Source organism: Elephantulus edwardii, unplaced genomic scaffold, assembly GCF_000299155.1.
Source record: "Elephantulus edwardii isolate Elephantulus edwardi_28Jun2011 unplaced genomic scaffold, EleEdw1.0 scaffold00017, whole genome shotgun sequence".
Taxonomy (NCBI): Eukaryota; Metazoa; Chordata; class Mammalia; order Macroscelidea; family Macroscelididae; genus Elephantulus; species Elephantulus edwardii.
In genome coordinates this window covers 23564197-23583883 of record NW_006399767.1, presented here as the reverse complement: position 1 = coordinate 23583883, position 19687 = coordinate 23564197, and positions in this window count along the sequence as shown.

Sequence of the window (19687 nt, the reverse complement as noted above, 5' to 3'; positions counted from 1 at the left end):
AGGCAAGGCTCTGATCCGTTCACAGGGTAGCTATGAATTAACAACACCTAACAACAAATCACAATAAGGAACTTGCACACTTTTCTCTGACAAGAGTAGCTGGTGGATTCCAAGGCCTTTGGGTCGACAGTGTAGCTCTCTGTGGACCACATCACCAGAGCTCTCCATATACACACATGTTGTCATTGTTCTTATGTACCATCAAGTCGGAACCGACCCAAAACTGATCTTTCAGTGGGTTTTCAGAGGCAGTAAATCTCACAGGAGGAGATTGCCCATCTTAATCTTGTAGAGCTGTTAGTAGATTGGAAGCAGTTAGTAGGTTTGAACTGTGTGCCTTTGGATTTTGCAGCACAGTTCCTTACCACTACACCACCAGTATTCCCTTTATATACACATTGTTGTTGTCACGTGCCGCCAAGTAGCCTACTACTCATAGTGACTCTACTACAGCTCTGCAGCCTACCTTATCCTAAATCTCACTAACTGACACTCCTACCACATTACCCCAGTTACCATGTCAACCCATCTCATCTGGGATCTTCCTCTTCTGTGCTGTCCCTCCACCCTTCCAAACATGATGTCCTTCTCCAAGGACTGATCCTTCCTGGCCATGTATGCAAAGTATATGAGATGGAGCTTCAAAATCTTAGCCTTCACAGAGAAACTTAGTTTCACTTTCTCCAATACAGACCTGTTTGTTCTAGCTGTCCATGGTATGTATGTTCAGTACTCTTCTCCAGCACCACAGTGCAAAAGCATCAATTCTTCTGTCATCCTTAGACGTCCAGCTCTCGGATGCATAGCATGTAATTGTGAAAACTGGATCAGGTGCACCATAGTCTCTAGAGTGACATTACTGCTCCTCAGCACTCTGGAGAGGTCCCCGACAGCAGACTTCAACACAATTCATCTTTTGGTTTCCTGACTGCTGGTGCCAAAACTGTTGATTGTGGAGCCAAGCAAGCTGAAACTATTAATAATGTCAATCTTCTCTACATGTTGTTGTGTACTGTCAAGTAAGAACCAACCCATAGCTGACCCTCTGGCAGGTTTTCAGAGGCATTGCACAGGAGGAGATTGCCCATCCTTCTTCCAAGGAATAGCTGGTGGCTTCGAACTGCATGCCTTTGGGTTGCAGCACCGTTTCTTGCCAGTTGGCCACCAGGGCTCCCTAATATACACATGTTGTTGTTCTTGACTGCTTTCAAGTCAAGCGTGACTCATAGTGACCCTATGAACAAAAGGCCTTGAAGCCCCTCTACAACTATCAAGATTTATCAAAGTTCATAGAGTTCCCAGAGGCATGTTGTTTAGGAAGTGGATTACACTTCTGCTTCCAAACCTGTCATAGTATGTTATTGTTGTTATGTTCCATTGAGTCGCCTGCGATCTGCTTCCAAACCTGTCATAGTATGTTATTGTTGTTATGTCCCATTGAGTCGCCTGCGATGTATAGCGACCCTAAGTACAGCAGCCCTGAACCCTTCCCTGTCCTGAATCAGTCTCACTAATTCCAACACACCAACCCCATTGCCCCAGTCACAGTATTAATCTATCTCATCTGGGTCTTCCTTTCCTGTGCTGTCCATCCACCCTTCTGAGCATGACGTCCCTCTCCAAGGACTGATCCCTTCTGGCCATGTGCCCAAAGTATGTGGGATGGCGCTTCAAAATCCTAACCTCCAAGGAGAAACTTTGTTTCACTCTGTCCAAGACAGACCTATTTGTTTTCTTGGCAGTCCGTGGTATGTTCAAGACTCTTCTTCAGCACCACAACTTGAAGGCATCTATTCGTCTTCTGTCATCCTTAGTCATTGTCCAACTCTCTGAAGCATAACAAGTAATTTTGAGAATACCATGGCCTGGATTAGGCACATCTTTGTATCTAGACTGATATTGTTGCTCTTCAACACTCTGGAGAGGTCCAATGCAATTCATCTTTTGTTTTCCTGACTGCTGATGTTAAGAGTGTTGATTGTGCAGCCCAGCAAGCTGTCATTGCTAACAACCTCAATCTCTTCTCCATCTATTGTGGTGCTGCCAATTGGCCCAATGGTGAGAATCTTTTGTCTTCTTGATGTTGAGCTTCAATCCATGTTGAAGACTACAGTCCTTGACCTTTTGCAGCAAGTGCTTCAGGTCTTCTTCAGTTGGTTGTTCAGTTTCTTCAATTTCAACAAGAAAGGTATACACATAGCCTTATACTGTTGTTGTTATGTGCCGTTGAGTCGCTTGCGACTCATAGCGACCCTCTGTACAACAGCCTTAAACACTGCTCTGTCCTGTGCCAATCGCACTGTCTCTGACACACCCATCCCAATTATCCCAGTCACTGAATCAGTCCACCTCATAGAGGGCCTTCCCCTCCTATGCTGTCCCTCCACCCTCCCAAGCATGATGTCCCTCTCCAAGGACCTGTCCCTCCTTGCAACAGGTCCAAAGTATGTTAGACAAGGCCTCAGAATCCTTGCCTCCAACGAGAAGCCCAGTTTGACCCTTTCCAGGATGAATCTGTTTGTTTTCCTAGCAGTCCATGGTACCCTCAATACTCTTCTTCAGCATAGCCTTATATAAATGCATAAATCCCACTATTTCATAGACCCTGTCAAGAGTGCTGTCTTATCTTGCTTTACTACTTGGCTGTACCCTGTCCCTTTTACTCCACCCCAGCTCCTCCCCACACTCCCCTCTTCCTTCCCCACAGTATAAATGCTCCACCCCAGTGTGTCTGTGTTTGTAACTTTTCCCCTCCCTTTTAATCATATCATAAATTTTTTGTTATTGCTTTACGGAACATGAGACCGTATTAATAAACACTTACTTTATGCCTTTTAAAATTATTTTCTCTTTATGAACATGAAACAAAACCTTGTAATTGCACCATATTTCTCATGTATAATTCAATGATACTTTCCTCATGTTGTACAGCCAGCACCACTATTTCCAAATTTTTCCTTCGCTCCAACAAGCTGAGCACCCCGCAAAGAATGATTCTGTCTTTCTCTTGATCTAAATCCTGATACTCACTAATAGACTGTTGCTCTTGTGGTTTAGTGGCCAGTAGTTAACACTACCAACCCAAAGGCACATGGTTTGAATCCACCCGCTGCTCCACAGGAGAAGGATGAGCAGTTTCCTCCCGTGCAATTTCCTGCCTCTGAAAACCTGCTGGAGGGTTAGGTTTGGGTCAATTCTGACTCAGCCACACATCACTTTATGTATTTCATGTGAGCTTGTACAATATTTTCTCCTTGTAACTTACTTCACTCAACATAATGTTTTCAAGTTCGTTTCTGCAGTAGTGGTTAGGAGGACTTCAGTGCTCTAGGTAATGGTTAATAAGTAGGTTTGTTGAGTCAGAACCAAGCCCACAGCACTGAATGACAGCAGTCCTTTGTATGCATGGACCATGTTTGGTTTATCTGCTTCCCTGCAGGGCACATTTAGGCTGCCTCCACCTTTTGGCCCTTGTGAAAGTGCTGCAGTGAACACTGCTGTACAAGTGTCTGTTTGCATTCCTGCTTTCGAGTCTTTGGGGTATACCTCCAGCCTGTTTTTGATTAGATGTTTTAATTCCTATCCTCTGATAATATTTTAAAATGTCAATGTGTCATTTTTTTTTCTTAGTTTGAATTCCAGCTCATTAGTACACATTCTTCCAACATGATGTGTGTCTGCTAAGGCTTTATCAATAAATCAAACTGACAAGTCTCTAGACACCATGTTGTAGACAGCTATTTCACCAATCTTATTCTTTTTAGAGTAATGACTTATTATTTTTGTTAAAATGCTGTGCTCTTACTCTACAGAATTGAGGTTTGTCTGGATACTCCTATGAAAGCTCTTATCCACTAAGTGAACAGTGTTCTAGGCGCCTGTAGGATATTTCCAGCCAGAAGGTTGGGTGGAAATACTTTCATTAAAATGGAATCATACAGCCATGCTAGTTTACAGTTGCAAATACCCTAGAATTTTATATGAATCTAAGAGAAAGAAACAGAAATAAATGTTTCTCCTGTATCCCCATCATCAAAAGAAAAAGTTCCTATAGGATATCTGTGAAGAGTATTTAAGAAACAAGAGTTGTTTTTAATAGTTTCTTTTGTAGGCACCGTGATTCAAGGCTCTGATGACAAGAAAACATGACAGTTAGCTTGTAATGAAGGAAGGAGAAAGGAATACAGCTGTGTTTTGTTTTGTTTTATGCAGCCCATTTAATACTTGCCACAAACCCCTATATTTTGCTCCTTTATAACTGATGTATAACTTTCCTCGGTAAATAAGTGAGATTTTTCTCATCCTTCTTAACCTTAAATTCTCATCTTCTTCAGTTTGTCCTAATCAAAAAGAAAATATCATTCCCAGCAAGTCTGAACAAATGACTAACTGACCCTTCAGTGGATTTTCTGAGACTGTAAATCATGCAGAAACAGTCTGCCCATCTTTCTCCTGTGGAGCAGCTGGTGGATTCGAACCAGAGTTAGCCTTTGGCTTAGCAGCACAACTACTTGCAGACTGTGCCACCAGAGTGGGGCACTAGTGTTTTCTCGGTTGCCTCTCTTCTCTTCATCTTTTCTTTTTACATTGTGATTCAATGGAAGTTTACAAATTGGTTTTTCATTCAGACATTCATCCACATTTCCTTTTATAATGTTGATTACAATACTCACCATGTAATTGCCGTTTTCCCATTTTCCCCTGTAATTCTCCTTTCCATCAATCCTTCTCTCCTACCCATTCTACCCTTGTGGGCTTTACCCTGGTGTAAATGTTTTTCTTTTCTTTTTTTAAATGCAAGTTTATAGAGAACTTGGATTTCCATTCATTCATTGTTGCATATTTTCCTCCCTGCCCCCTCCCCAATTTGCTTTTCTCTTTGAAAAAAAAATTCTTTCATTGTTGTACAACCCCCTCCCCCCACCTCCCAGTCCACTTTACTTACTATGCAGCTCTTATTCTGGATTGTTGTCATGCAAATAATACCTAATCATATATTCCTTTTAAGCAGTTCTTTCTTTTGACCTTATCTGGTTGACTATTCCAAGAAGAGAGTGCCTCTCTGGCACTATAGGCCTGCCCATAGTTTGGCTAAAAGTTGAGCCAAAGGACCATCTATTTAAAAAAAAAATCCCGTTTTCATCTTCACCAACAATAACTGGAAACTAAATTCACAAAAACCTAGTGAAATCCACAACATAAACAGTCTTCTAAGCATCTTGGAAAATCTACAACCAGGAGAGGATAAAATAGATGAATGAGACCTTCTAAGAATCAAATCCCTATGCACATCCAAAAACTTCTCCAACAGGGTAAAAAGGGAAGCCACAGATTGGGAAAAAATATTGGTAATGACATATCAGACAAGAGACATATCTAGAATTTATAAAATATTCAGGCACCACAATAAGATAAAGGTAAATAACCCACTTGAAAGATGGGCACAGGATATTAACAGACACTTCACCAAAGACATTCAGATGGTGGCAAACAAATACATGAAGAAATGTTCAAAATCCCTAGCTCTAAGAGAGATTAAAATCAAAACGATTATATCATCTCACCTCAGTAGGAGTAGCAAAATCTAAGAGAACAGCAAACATCAAATGCTGGCGATGTTGTGGAGAAATTGGAACCCTTATTCACTGTTGGCGGGAGTGTAAAATGGTGCAATCACTATGGAAGGTGGTATGGCGCTTTCTCAAAAAGTTGCAAATAGAGCTACCATTTGACCCAGCAATTCCACTACTGGGAACATACCCTAAAGAAACCATAACTGCCATCCAAGCAGATATATGCACACCCATGTTTATTGCAGCTTTGTTTGCAATAACAAAGAACTGGAAACAACCCCAGTGCCCATCAACAAACAAATGGATAGAGAAGCTCTGGTATATTCACTCAATGGAATACTATGCTACATTAAAAAACAATGAACTCATGAAATATTATTCAAAATGGATGACCCTGGAGGACATTATGCTGAGTGAAATATCTCAGTCACACAAGAACAAATATTGCATAGGGCCACTGTTGTAAAACAGGACTGACATCAGGGTTGAGGGAAGACAGAGAAGGAGGGAAGGAATGATGTATACTGCTTTGAAACAGATGAGGGAGAGAACTGTTTAAAAGGGATATATGATGGGGTATTATTGTCATGACAGGAGTCCAGAATGAAGGCTGCACAGTGTAGTGGACTTGGGGGGAGGGATTGCATAACAGTGAAAGAGTTTTACTTTTTAAGGAGAAGAATGATTTAGCAGGGAGGGAGTGGGCAGGCAGAAAAGTGCCACAATGAATAACTGGGAAACCTAAGTCTCTGTAAACTTTGATTTAAAAAAAAATTTTTTTTAAAAAGCCTAGTGAATGTGAGATAGTGTGGTATTCTAAAAATGATATCAATAAATCCTTCTTCCCAGCTGCTCAAGCACATGCACATGCACAGTCCAATACCCTTCCAAAAAAGAAGACTGGCAAGCTTCAGGCAGATCCTCCTTCTTGTCATCTAAGAGAACGCCTTTGGGAAGCGTCTTGAACATCTCAAGTCCTTGCTTCCCTCTCTGAGTGAGGCTGCTATCTTCAGCGGGTCACTGTAAAGATACAGGCGCTGACCTGGGTGAAGTGTCCCGCTGCCCCAGCACAGACCGGGTGCTCTCTGCATGCACCTTCCTTAATCCTCCTCTTCATCAGCCTCTTTCCTCTCTGGGTTTGCCTCATCTGATCTCCACTCAGGACAGGTCTCCTCCAGCCTTAAGAATCACCCTCAGAATCAGCCAATGACAGAAACAAGCCTAAAGTTTCACCGACCACCCACTTCCTTTCCTGTCAACAGGTGAAGAAGGTGAGGAGGCAGAGACCAACAGCTGCATGTTCAGTGCTCCTGACCACCCCCCCGCCCCAAGTCCTCTGAAGTAGAAAGAAACATTATGTCTTTCTGTTTTACTTCCTCTGATTTTTATTTATGTTATTGTGGCTTGGTTGAAAGTTTACAAAGCAGTTCCATTTTCTACTTCATTTATACACACGTTGTTTCATAACATTAGTTGCAATCCCTTAAACGTAAAGGTGCTCTCCCACCTCCACCATGTGTTCCTCTTTCCAGTCCTCCTTGTTTTCTGGCCCCTCTTCCTTTCTGAGCTTTGTCTTTAGGCAGATACTCCTGACTTAATAGTTCAGAGGAACAGGTTCCACATGCTCCTGTTCACTTGATCCTCTATTGCTTGGCTACAAGGTGGTCCTCAGGGTTGGATTCAGTTCCAGGTCTGAAGTGTCTCAGGACCACATTCTCTATCAGATCAGTAAATCTGGTCTTTCTTTTTGATGATTTTCACTTTTTTCTCCTTTTCACTCCTGTTCTGTCTAGCACTTTCTGTGATCTCGATTGGAGCAGTTGGTACCATGTTGTTGTTTTGGTCTCAGGACAGTAGAGGCTGTGGTTCGCGTAGTCCATAGACCTCTGGACTAATTGTTTCCTTGAGGCTTTGTTGTTGTTGTTGTGTGCTGTCAAGTTGACTAAGACTCACAGCGACTATGCACAATAGCTCTGAACCTTGCCCTGTCCTGAGCCAATCTCACTGTCTCCAACACAACTGCCCCTATTATCCCAGTCACTGTGTCAATTCACATAATCCAGGGTCTTCCCCTCCTGTGTTGTCCCTCCACCCTTCCAAGCATGATGTCCTTCTCCAAGGACTGCTCCCTCCTGGCAGTACTTCTCCTAGGAACATGAGTCCAACCATAGTCGAATGGATTGACAAATTATTGTACATTCATACAATGGGATACTATGCAGCACGCAGGAGCAATGGTTTTGTAAACTTGGGAGAGACTGGAGAGCATTATGCTGAGTGAACTCAGTCCCACAAGAACAAATATTGTATAAAACCGTTATTGTAGAATGAGTATGAAGATTCAGCAGGGGGAGAAGAAGGGTAGAAGCAGAGGAATGAGGATGTGCAGGAGGGGGAGATTAATCATGGAGTTGGACAGGTTGATGGGGGGGCAGTGAGAGAAATTGAAACAATCTAGTCTGAAAATCAGTGTATTCGAATTTTGTAAATAAACTAATATAAATAAATACAAAATCCTTGTCTCCAAGTTGAGCATGGTTTCACCCTCTCCAGGAAAGACCTATTTGCTTTCTTGGTCATCCATGGTATCAATACTCTTCTCCAGTACCACAACTCAAAGATATCAATTCTTTTTCTGTTATCCTTGGTCATTGTCCAGTTCTCTATGCATAGCAATTGATTGTGAAGGCCATGAGCCTTAGATTTTTTAAAAATTTTTTTCCATTGTTGCACATTTTTTGCCCCTCTCCTCCCCACTCCTCCAACTCTCCCTGCACACAATGCAATCCTTATTCCATATTGTTGTCATACATATAATGCCTAATCATATATTCCTTTTGGAGAGTTCATACCATCTGATCTAACGCAATGTTCATTATCTATCTACTCTTATCCCATTCTCTCCCCAAGTCCTCTATGTCTGTCCTATTTTGTAACAGCAGTGTTATGCAGTGTTTGTCCTTTTGTGACATATATTTCACTCAGCATAATGTCCTCAAGTAAGCATTGTATTTTCCATATTGCTTTTTCCTCTGGACAGAGAAAGACCAATAGTTGCACCTTAAATGGAATACTATCTATTTCTGTGCTCTACCCTCCCTCCATAATCCTCTCCTTGACTCCCCTTATCCAAGTCTCGTTCTGAAACCCCCACAAAAAGCACCTAGAGGATATATCTAGTTTCTTTACAGTCTCAAACTTAGCTCAATTTCATCCTCCTGGATAACTCCTGGCATTTAAAGCTTCCCTTCTCCTTCTGTCAGGTCTGAATTTGAGGAGCTATTGCTTTCAAAGGATGGCCAGGCCCTTCAGTGTCCTGTGGAGAGACTTTTACTTCTTCTTTGCCCTCTGGTTCCCTAAGAATGCTTACATGGATGGAGGTGGCCCTGTTCTTCCTCCACTGATGTAGCTCCCTTTATGGCTGAAGACAGAACTCTAAGAGGATGTGCATCCCTGACTACGTTCCGAGGAGGCCTCAGAAACAGCATGTCTTAGTCTCAAAGGTACTTCTTGGGTCCCAGCACCCTAGCCTTGCCTGCCCCACAATGCATGGTGGCCCTTCTAAAATCTGGAGCCAGCTAAAGTTCCAGTATTGGGTAGATGTTTAGCTTTGTAGCACAATGGGTAACAGAAAGGAAATAGGACTTCTGCCCCCTGAGGTTTTAGATTCTTGTAATGCAAGGTGCAGTCTAAGAACTAAGCATTTGGATTTAGTTGCTCTCTGAGGATTAGATCATAAACCAACACAAAAAATATCTGAAAAGAGATATGCAAAGTCACCTTAAAAAAAGTGGTCCCCAGACTTAATTAGAATGTAATTAGAATGAAGACACAACACAGCAAAACAATGTCAAGGCTGGACCCATAAAAATGGAGGAGGTGGGGTGAAGGGTAGCCCCCAGTGGGAGCTCAGTAAAGAGAGAACTTTGATGGAGGGAAAGGCAATATTCAATGAGGGGATGGTCAACATTTTATCACTAAAGAGACACAGAGAAGTACAGAAGAATTAATGGAGACCAGAATTACAGGAAGGAATTGGGAGAAGTGTGATCACACAGTAGGTATTGAAGTTAAAATTCTAGAACAAAGTACGTGTGAAAAGTTGAATGACAAATTCATTTGCTTTGTAAACTTTCAATAAAATCACAATTTAATAAAATCAATAAGACTTTTTTACCATCAAGAGATGGTACTTTCCAGAGTTTGGCATAATGTCCAGTCCACCTGCCTGGCTCCACCCGTTGCAGCCATGGTGCCACTGGTCCGCAATACCTGGCTCAGGCCGACAAGCTTTCAGCACCTCCTGCTTCCTGCTCACCAAGCCACCTCCCGCAAAGCTGGCTACTCATGCAGCATGTCCAGGGGAGAACTGTGCATCTATTATCAGGCATTCCCATCGACTTGTGTCAGTTGGAGGGTGCTGTGAGAAGTTTCTGGGTCTCTGGGATGGTGATTCTCTGAGGTCAAGACTGGGCTTGCCCTGGACAGATCTTCTTTAATCCACGTCCAGATCTCCTGTCTTTTCCTACCAAGTGAATCCCAACCTTACCACACAGCTCTTTGACTTTCAAACCCTCTTCCATGTTAAACCGCAAATGAATGCAAGGAGCTGAGAGCCAGGCTGACTGAGTTGCCGGTGAAGGCCTGGCTGGAAGCTCCACGAGGGCGGACACTGAGGCCTGCTGTCCCCTCAGCTTCTCGTCCGGGCTGGGTAAAGCAGGCTCCTCATGAGTGATTCCTGAGTGAATGCTGTGGAGGGTAAATCTACCCCAGAGGAGGGGAAACTGAAACTGGGCCCCGATAGACATTAATGTTCTGGTATGTGAACAAGGGGCTGTGTTATAGATGGAAATGTGTCCCCTCAAATGATAGTTTGAAATTCTAACTCCTGAGACCTATGAATATGACCTTATTTAGATACAGGACCCTTCAAGATGTTATTAGTTAACATTAGGGCTGCTGTGGGCTGAAATTTGACCTCAACACTCTCTTACTCTCCCCATATATATGCAGTAAATCCTAACGTGTGATGATAATACTACTTGTGAATAGAGTTTTCTTTGTTATGTTTATCATGTAGTATTAGTGTAGGATGTGTTTTAGATAAATCTCTTTTGAGACATAATAAACAGATTGAGCAAGGATGCTAGCAGACAGAGATGAGGGAAGGCAGATGTCTGGCCACATGGAGATCACCAATATTGCTAAGAACCCAGGAACATAAGTGAAAAAGAGATGGAGATCTTCCCCCAGAGCTGAGCAACCTAAATTCAGACTTCTAGCCTCATGAGGAACTGAGGTGTCCTACTCTGTAGTGACTTAGTGCTGATGGCCCAGAGATTGCTCCTCTCTGGTGCACTGAATCCGCCAGCAGCTGAATGGGAGAAAGATCATCTTCCATGTGATTTACAGCCTCAGAAACCCACTGCAGGCTCAGCTATGAGTTGGTTCCAACTCAACAGCAATGAGTAAGTGAGTCTCCTGTTTGTGAGAAAATGCACGTCCATTTGTTAAGGCAACCTATTTGTGGTATTTCTGTCATAGCAGCACTAGCTAACTAAAACGAGATCCTAGTGGGATAAGTGAGTCCTAATTTTGTGTTGAAGGAAGTATCACATGATCAAGAGCCAATGGTAATGAAAGAAGTTGCATTGAAGACATTGGGGAAAAAAGGGGGGGGGCAGGAATCTATGGGATACCAATGGACATGTTTCAACTATCAGATGTAACAGTGCTAGAGGTGCTCATTAGTCTATGCCAGGAAATTTGGCTTGGCCAACTAACTGGAAGAGATGCACATTTGTTCCCATTCCCAAGAAAATTCCCAACAAAATATGGAAATTAGCTAACAATATCATATGCAAGCAAAATATTGCTGAAGATCATTTAAAAACAGCTAGAACAATATATAGACAGAGAACTTCCAAAAGTTCAAGATGGGTTTAGAAGAGATATCATTGCTGATGTCAGATATATCCTGACTGAAAGCAATGAATACCAAAAGAATGTCTATTTGTGTTTTATTGACTATGCAAAGGCATTGACTGTGTGGATCGTAATAAATTATGGCTAACATTGTGAAGAATGAGAATCCCAGAACACTTAATTGTTCTCATGCAGAACCTATACATATACCAAGCTGTGTCTGAACAGAGCAAGGGAACACTGTTGTTGTTGTTGTTGTTGTTAGGTCCCGTGGAGTCATAGATGACTCATAGCGGCCCTATGAACGGAAGGCCTGAGCACTGGTCATAGAGTTTCTGGAGGAAAGCCATTTTGGAAGTGGATGCCACTCCTGCTTCCAGGCTTGTTTTAATCAGGAAGCTCCAGCAAACACTGTCCACCGTGGGTAACCATTATCACATTTAGCACATCAGTGTCACAGTGTTCAGCATCACAGTAACCATAGGTTACCTCCATACAGCAATGCACAGAACAGTGCTATACCACCTAGAAGAATGTTTGACAGGAAAACAATATGAACCAGGCCTGAGGGCTGCAGATTAAAATCACCCACCTTGGACTTGGTAGCATAACTTTCTGTCAGCTAGGCCAATGTAGCTCTCTCTATGTCGTTGTTGTTATTGTTGTGAGGTGCCATCGAGTTGTAGATGACTCATAGCAACCCTATGAATGAATGACCTGAGCACTGTTCATCCTTTTCCCATATCTATTCAATCTGTATGCTGAGCAAATTATTTGAGAAGCTGGGCTCTATGAAGAAGAATGTGGGACCAGAATAGGAAGAAGTTCATCAATAATCTATGCTATGTAGATGGCACAACCTTGCTTGCTGAAAGTGAGTAGGACTTGAAGAGCTTGCTGCAGAAGATCAAACAATAGAGCCTTCACTGTGGATTACATCATAGTGTCAAGAAAACAGAAATTCTTACCCCAAACTGATAGGCAACATCATGATAGATGGAGGAAAGACCAAAACTTCATCTTACTTGGATCCATAATCAACACCTTAGTACCAGCAGTCGTGAGATAAGGAGACATATTACACTGGGAAAATCTGCTGTCAAGGACCTCTTCAAATTATTGAGGATGATGATATCAGTGTGAAGACTAAGGTGCACTTGATTCAGGCCATGATCTTTTCAGTCATGTGCTGTGTATCTGAGAGCTGGACAATGATTAAGGATGACAGAAGAATTGCTGCCTTTGAGTTGTGGTATTGGAGAAGGGTACTGAATGTCCCAAGGATTGTCAAAAGAATAAATAGATGTGTCTTGGAGAGAGTGAAGCCAGAGTGCTCCTTGGAGGCAAGGATGACAAAGCTTCAGTTCACATACTTTGGGCATGTTGCCAGGAAAGGCTATTCATTGGAGAGAGATGTCATATTTTGAAAGGTGGAGAGTTGATAAAAGAGAGGAAACTTCTCAACCAGATGGATTGACCCTGTGACTGTGCTCAAATATATCAAATAACGAGGATGCCACAGGATAGAACAGGATTCAGATCTGTTGTTCATAAGGTTGCTATGAGTCTTACTCAACTCACTGACACCTAACAAGAATTCAGTGTAGGTGATAACCTTATAAAAAAGGAGAAGAAACACAAGCACACACAGAGGGAAGTTGGAGTTATGCTGCCTGCCACACATGAAGCAACTCCTGGGGTTACCAGAAGCAAAGAGAAAGAAGAGCAGGTCTTCTCCTGGAGCCTTGGAGGAAACATGGCTCTGCTGACATTCTGAATCCTTTAACCTTTGTTGTTGTTAAGTGCCATCATGTCATAGATGACTCATAGCGACCCTATGAACAAAAGTTCTTGACAATTGTGTGACTTCATCCTTTCTCCAGGTTCATAGGGTTTCTGGAGGCAAGGTATTACAGAAGTGGATGCCACTCCTGCTTCAGAAAGGTGAAATAAAAAGTCTTTTATCATTTTAGACCATTTACTTTTGTGATACTATGTTATAGCAGCACTAAGAAACTTATACCAGTAAGGTAGGAATTCTATGATAAGGGGATAATGGTTTACATGAGAAAACAAGACATAATAGAAATACAAGATGTTAAGGGGAGAGAGAATGTATAGGGAGAAGGAGAGAGTGAGAACGCTGCACTTTCTGCACAATTTTTCTGTTAATAAAAAAGTATAAAAAATAAAGTCTTACATTTTGTTCAACTTTCACATGCATGTGAAGAAATTAAAAATACCATATCTTGGGATGAGTCTTCCCTTAGTCTTTAAAGTGTCATCCTTGTCTTTAGCACTTTAAAGAGGTCTTTGACAGCAGATTTACCCAATGAAAGGTGTCACTTAATTTCACATCTGCAGCTCCATGGATATGAATTGTGGATCCATAAAATTAACAATTTTAATCTTGACAATTTCAGTCTTTTCTCCACTTTCTATGATGTTGTTTATGGTCCAGTTGTGAGGATTCTTATCTCAATAATCCATACTTAAGGGTATATAGTCTTCTATCTTCATCAGTAAGTGCTTATTTAGTCATTTTCATTTTCAGTAAGATTATGTTATTTACATATTGCATGTTGTTGAATTTTATTCCAATCCTGATGTCATTTTTCTCCTTTGTATCCTACAGCTTCTCTGATTATTTGCTCAGCATACAGATTGTATAGGGCCAAGGATATACCTCTGATACACATTTGTCTTTATTTTAAACCATTGTATTCCCATGTTCTGTTTAGACAACTGCTTCTTGGTCTGTGTACTAGTTCTGCATGAACACAATTAAGTGCTCTGAAGTTACCATTCTTTGCATTGTTATCCATAGCTGATTATGATGTACACAAATGCCTTTGCAGATTTAACAAGACTCAAATAAACGTATTTCTACTTTCAGCCAAAATTCATCTAACAACAATATCCTTCATTCCATGACCTCTTTTGAATCTAACTTAAATTTCTAGCAGTTCCCTGTAGGTGCACTGCTCCAGCCATTTTTACATAATATTCAGCAACATTTTACTTGTGTGTGTTATTAATAATGTTCTATAATTTCCAAATTCTGTTGAATCACCTTTCTTGGGAATGAAAACAAATGCGGATCCCTCCTAGTCAGCTGGCCAAGTAGCTACCCTCGAAATTTCCTGGCATAAACAGGAGAGCATGTACAGGGCTGCATCTGTGAGTTGAAACATTTCAATGTGGTATCACATCGATTCCTGGGGCCTTATTTTTTTCCCCCCCAATGCCTTCAGGCAGCTGAACTTCTCCCATCATTACCAGTGGCTCTTTTTCATATGGCACTTCCTGACGTTTTTTAGTGTCAACCAATTCTTTTTGATATGGTAAATTTGTGTCTTCTTTATGGATCAACCAAAGTGACACATAACATTAACCATTAGAAGAACGATCTTCTATTGTTCAATGTGGTAGCCAGTAAGTAGCAATTTAAATGTAAATTTTTAAAAATTAAAACTGAATTAATCCAGCCATCATCTTAGTCATGTGTTAAGTGCTCAAATGTCATAGCAGTTTCAGTTGCCATATTGGTCAGCACAAATAGAGAACATTTTCATCATCCCCAGAATTCTATTTGATAACACTACAGTTTAAAACATTTGAAGGAAGTGTTGATCATTAAGTGTCTTTAGTGTGGTGGGATGGGGTGCCTCTTCCTACAATTTAGAAAATTTGTTTTCTGAACCTTAATTCATACTCACAAACTGTATAAAAAATGTAAACGTTAAAAAAATTAAAAAATAAAACGTTTGAAACAATATGTATTGTTTATGAATACAGAATGTGTAGTATGGAGTCCCTAAGTGGTACAAAGAGTTAAATGCTTGCTTTGAGGCTACCCAAAAATGTGCAAGATGAAAGATGTGATGATTTACTTCTCAAAGGTCACAGCCATTGAAAAACCCACGGAGCTCAGCACTGCTTTGACACACATGGGTCACTGTGGGTCAGAACTGACTTGAAGGGAACTGTTTTAGTGTTTCAAAGTGTGGTAAATAAAACGAAAGGAAAGAACAGTGAAAATCAGGCAAATGTCTAACAACAAATCCAGACGTGCATGAACCTGGGAAGGGTGAGAACATTTAGGGTCAAAGAGCTTCTGGAGTCTTTAATTGTGTATCACTTGGTGGTGTTTTATCTCCAAAGCTGGGTGGTGACTCCATGAGGGCTTGTTATGTTATTATCTGTACTTTTTATATGTCTGGAGCATTTCATAATAAAACTGTTTTTAAAGAAGATGGGCTGAGCACAAGAGATACAGAGAGAGCCGAATGTAGACAGGCAATGGATCTGACAACTCGAGTTTCTTGCCTGGGAAGCTGGTGGGAGGGGGCTGGCTGTGGAGCTGCCTGATTCACCATCCTGGTTTCCTCCCAGTCCTAGAAGTACAATCCATCCATGCCCTTGTCACCACCACTTCCCTGTGTCTTCGCAGGCACTCTTCTCTGGGCCTCAATGCCATAGGTACTTGACCTCTAGAAGCTAGATGGGGGATCAGATGCAAATATTCACACACATCTCTTGTGTATTCCTCCCCCTTGCTCAACCACAGCCTCCACTATCCTGACCCTGTGCCTTGACCCCAGCCCAGGCTCGCACTCCTTAGAAGAGGCTTGCTGACCCCTTGGCCCAGTTACTTACAGGGAGGCCTGGAACAGCTGTGTACAAGCCGCAGTTGTCTGCCCTAGGGAGAAACCCAATGGCTAAGCCTTGTCCAGGCTCATTCATGGTCCAGGGACCATGAAACCCCAAACCAGGGGAAACAAGGATCCCACTTCTGCCCTGTGAGATAACTCTGAGCTCCCTGTTCCTTTTCACCAAACAAAAACGGATACCATTTACCGAGCTCTGCATGACACCGAGGAGTCCCTGAGTGATAGTGCAAGCATTATGTGTTGGGTTGTATATGAAAGGTTCATAGTTTGAATCCATCAGTCTACACCAAGGGGGAGAAAGAGCCTGGGAAACCTTTCCTGAGCTTAGTGGGAGTGAGTAGCCTTAATATGTGTGGTAAAAGTACATATGACAAAATACTCAGCAGTTCAACAATTTAAACATGTATTATTTAGTGACATGTATTGATGACATTCTTTATGTTGAGCTATGATTTTTTGAAATATTCTATCACCATTAACACAATTTTTTTTTAAGCTTAAAGGTAGCTTTATTAAGGGAGCTCCCAGGTGAGGTTCCTTGGTCTGGAGACAGAGACTAGGGAACTTGTGTGCCCAAGGTGGATTGGGGTAGGTTTTTATAGCAGAGTCTTTAGGGAAGGACATTAATACAATCTTTGGACCCCCTAACCAATATCTTTCCCCTTTCTCTTTCCTTACCACCCCTGGTAATCACTCATAAACTTTTATCTTTAGACACTTGCCTGGTAATCATTCAGCTATTGATTCAAGTTAAGAATGAATTGAACCATTTAAATTTTTTTCCCTTTTTAATTTAAAAATACCAAAATCAATATACCTGTTGGTCTCTACTCATCCAGGGCAAAAACAGAAAAAAAGGAAACCAAGACTCAGAAAAGAAACTAGTCCACAGGACAAAATCGTATCTACAAATCACCCCTGTCTTGAGACCGGAAGAAGCAGATGGTGCTCAGCTTCCATTACTGACTATTCTATTCAGAGCCACAATAGGTGACCCCTGATAGAATGAGGGAAAAAATGTGGGACAGATTTTATCCAATTCCTAAAACAAACCACAATAACAAAATCCCATGCAGACCTACTAGACTGATTGAGGCTAGAGAATTCTCCAAGACTATTGCATGCAGGTCAGTCTTCAGACCTTGAACTGTATCTGTCATCTTATGGCTAAATAACAAATTGTCCCCCAAAACTGTGACTATTACCCATTAAGCAGTGTGGTCCTTTAAAAAAATCACCTATATGAGATCAAATAAATGGTCAACAACTACTTTAACACAAACATGGGGATGTAAAGGAGCAGGGAGACTGTTGTTGTTGTTGCTGTTAAGTACTGTAGCGGTGGCTCCCACTCATAAAAACCTACCTACACTGCACGGGAACTCAGCCTCATCCTGGTCCTTCTTCACAAGCTCTGCTGGGCTTGAGCCCATTGTTGATATCCCCCCGTCAGTCCGTCGTGTAGAACATCTTCTTTTCCTTCACTGACCCTTCACTTTTCCAAGAATGATGTCTTTCTCCAGGGACTGCCCCCTCCCTTTCTGACAACATGCCCAAGGTATGTGAGCTGATGTGTCCCCCTCCTTGCCTCTGGGGAACACTTTGGCAGCACTTTTTTCAGGACACGATTTGTCTGTTCTTTGGGCAGTTCATGGTATGTATAGTCACTATTCTCCACCAACAGCACTCTTCAAATGGACCAACCAGCACAGAACTAACGGAAAACGTTTTCACATTGTGAAGAACTAATGCCACCAGATGACCTGTGTAGAAATTGTTGACAGGGCATCTAGAACCTATACTGCTGAGCCTTCAAGCATAACAAAATATTATTTAAAGATATATCTGAACAGAATTCAATCTCTTTTACTTGGCTTGTAGGAGAAGGTCCCTCACTTCAAATTTATATATGTCCCCATTTTACATAGACTGAGACTCCTAAGAGGAAAAAGACTTAGGTCCTGTCTTAGGATGCTAAGACTCAGAAAGACAAGGATGATCCACTGTAGAGTGGAGATGGCTTTTCTAGAGCATCCTTGAAGCGTAAATACTGGAGGTTCCAGCAGAGTGAGGTCTGCTCCCTCAGTAATCATGCCTACCTGGCTCACAGGAGCCAGGTATCCCCCCAAGCCACAACAATTCCTGTTTTGGAGACACATCACCCCTATCCTCCACTACCAACTTCCAGGGAAGGCTGTGGGAGGGATATCTTTGAAACTGCTTCAAGTAGAAAGAACTGGATAGAGTTTCTATGAACAGGTACTACATTTAGTTTGAGGCAGGCCTGACTGGAAGGTGGTAAGGAAGCGCGTGGAATTAAAGGAGGAGGAGGAGGAGGGGACAAAGATGGAGTTAAAAATACAGAAGGACAAAGGCAAAGACTATGCCAAACTGGAGAGTTCAGACATTGACAGCAAGGGGTGGGAGGAAGGGAGAGTTGTAATTCTTCTTTAAAGCCCGAGTCATACACCCCATTATGACAGCAATAATTAGCTCAAGTTGTTATAGCCCACTAGCACTGCCAGAGTCTGTGGAAAGTTAATGGGGGAAGGCACCAGGTCAATGACAAGCTGCTTCCAGAGGCTTCTCCAAACAGAGAAAAGGTAAAAAAGCAAACCCATTTTTGTTTTCCAGAAGCACTTTGCTTATTTGGGGTCTCTTTCCTCTCCAAGTAAACTTGACAATTTCCCTTTTGATCTCCTTGAAAAATGAATTTGGTATCTGTATTGGGATTGTGTTGAACATTTAGATTGCATTTGCTAGGACTGTCATTTTCACAATATTGAGTCTTCCTATCCATGAACAGGGAACACTTTTCCATTTATTTAGGTCTTTTATTGGGTCTCACAGAAATGTTTTATAGTTTTCTTTGTACAAGTCTTTCGTGTCTCTAGTTCAGTTTGCTCCCAAGTTGTTATTCACACGATGAGGTACTATGCAGCACATAGGAGAAATGATTTTGTAAATCACTACCTGACTTAGGAGAGATTGGAGAGCATTATGCTAAGTGAACTAACTCAGTCCCATAAGGACAAATACTATATAAGACCATTATTGTAGAAATAGATAACTAGTAAAATATGCATGAGGATCTAAGGGTAGGGAGAGGGTGGGCACAGAAGGGAGATGATGGTTAATCATAGGGTCACACAATTTGATGGGTGGAGGGAGAGGTGGGTAAAGGAAATGAGATAGATCTGATGTGAAAAATGATGTATATGAACTTTATAAGTAAATCAGTATATACATATATAAAACAGAGTGAAATGGAAAAAAAACTAATTAAAAAATGCAAACTCTACTGCCATTGTCAAGTTCTGACTATGGTAAGCTGCTACTGACTTTTCAAAGCTGTAAATCTTTATAGGAATCTTTATCTCGCCCATGTCATAGCTTGTTGTTACTGTGTACCGTCAAGTTAAAGCCCACCCATAACTGAAACCCTCCGGAGGGTTTTCATTGGCTGTAAATCATGTGGGAGGAGGTTGCCTATTTTTCCTCTTCGGAGCAGCTGAA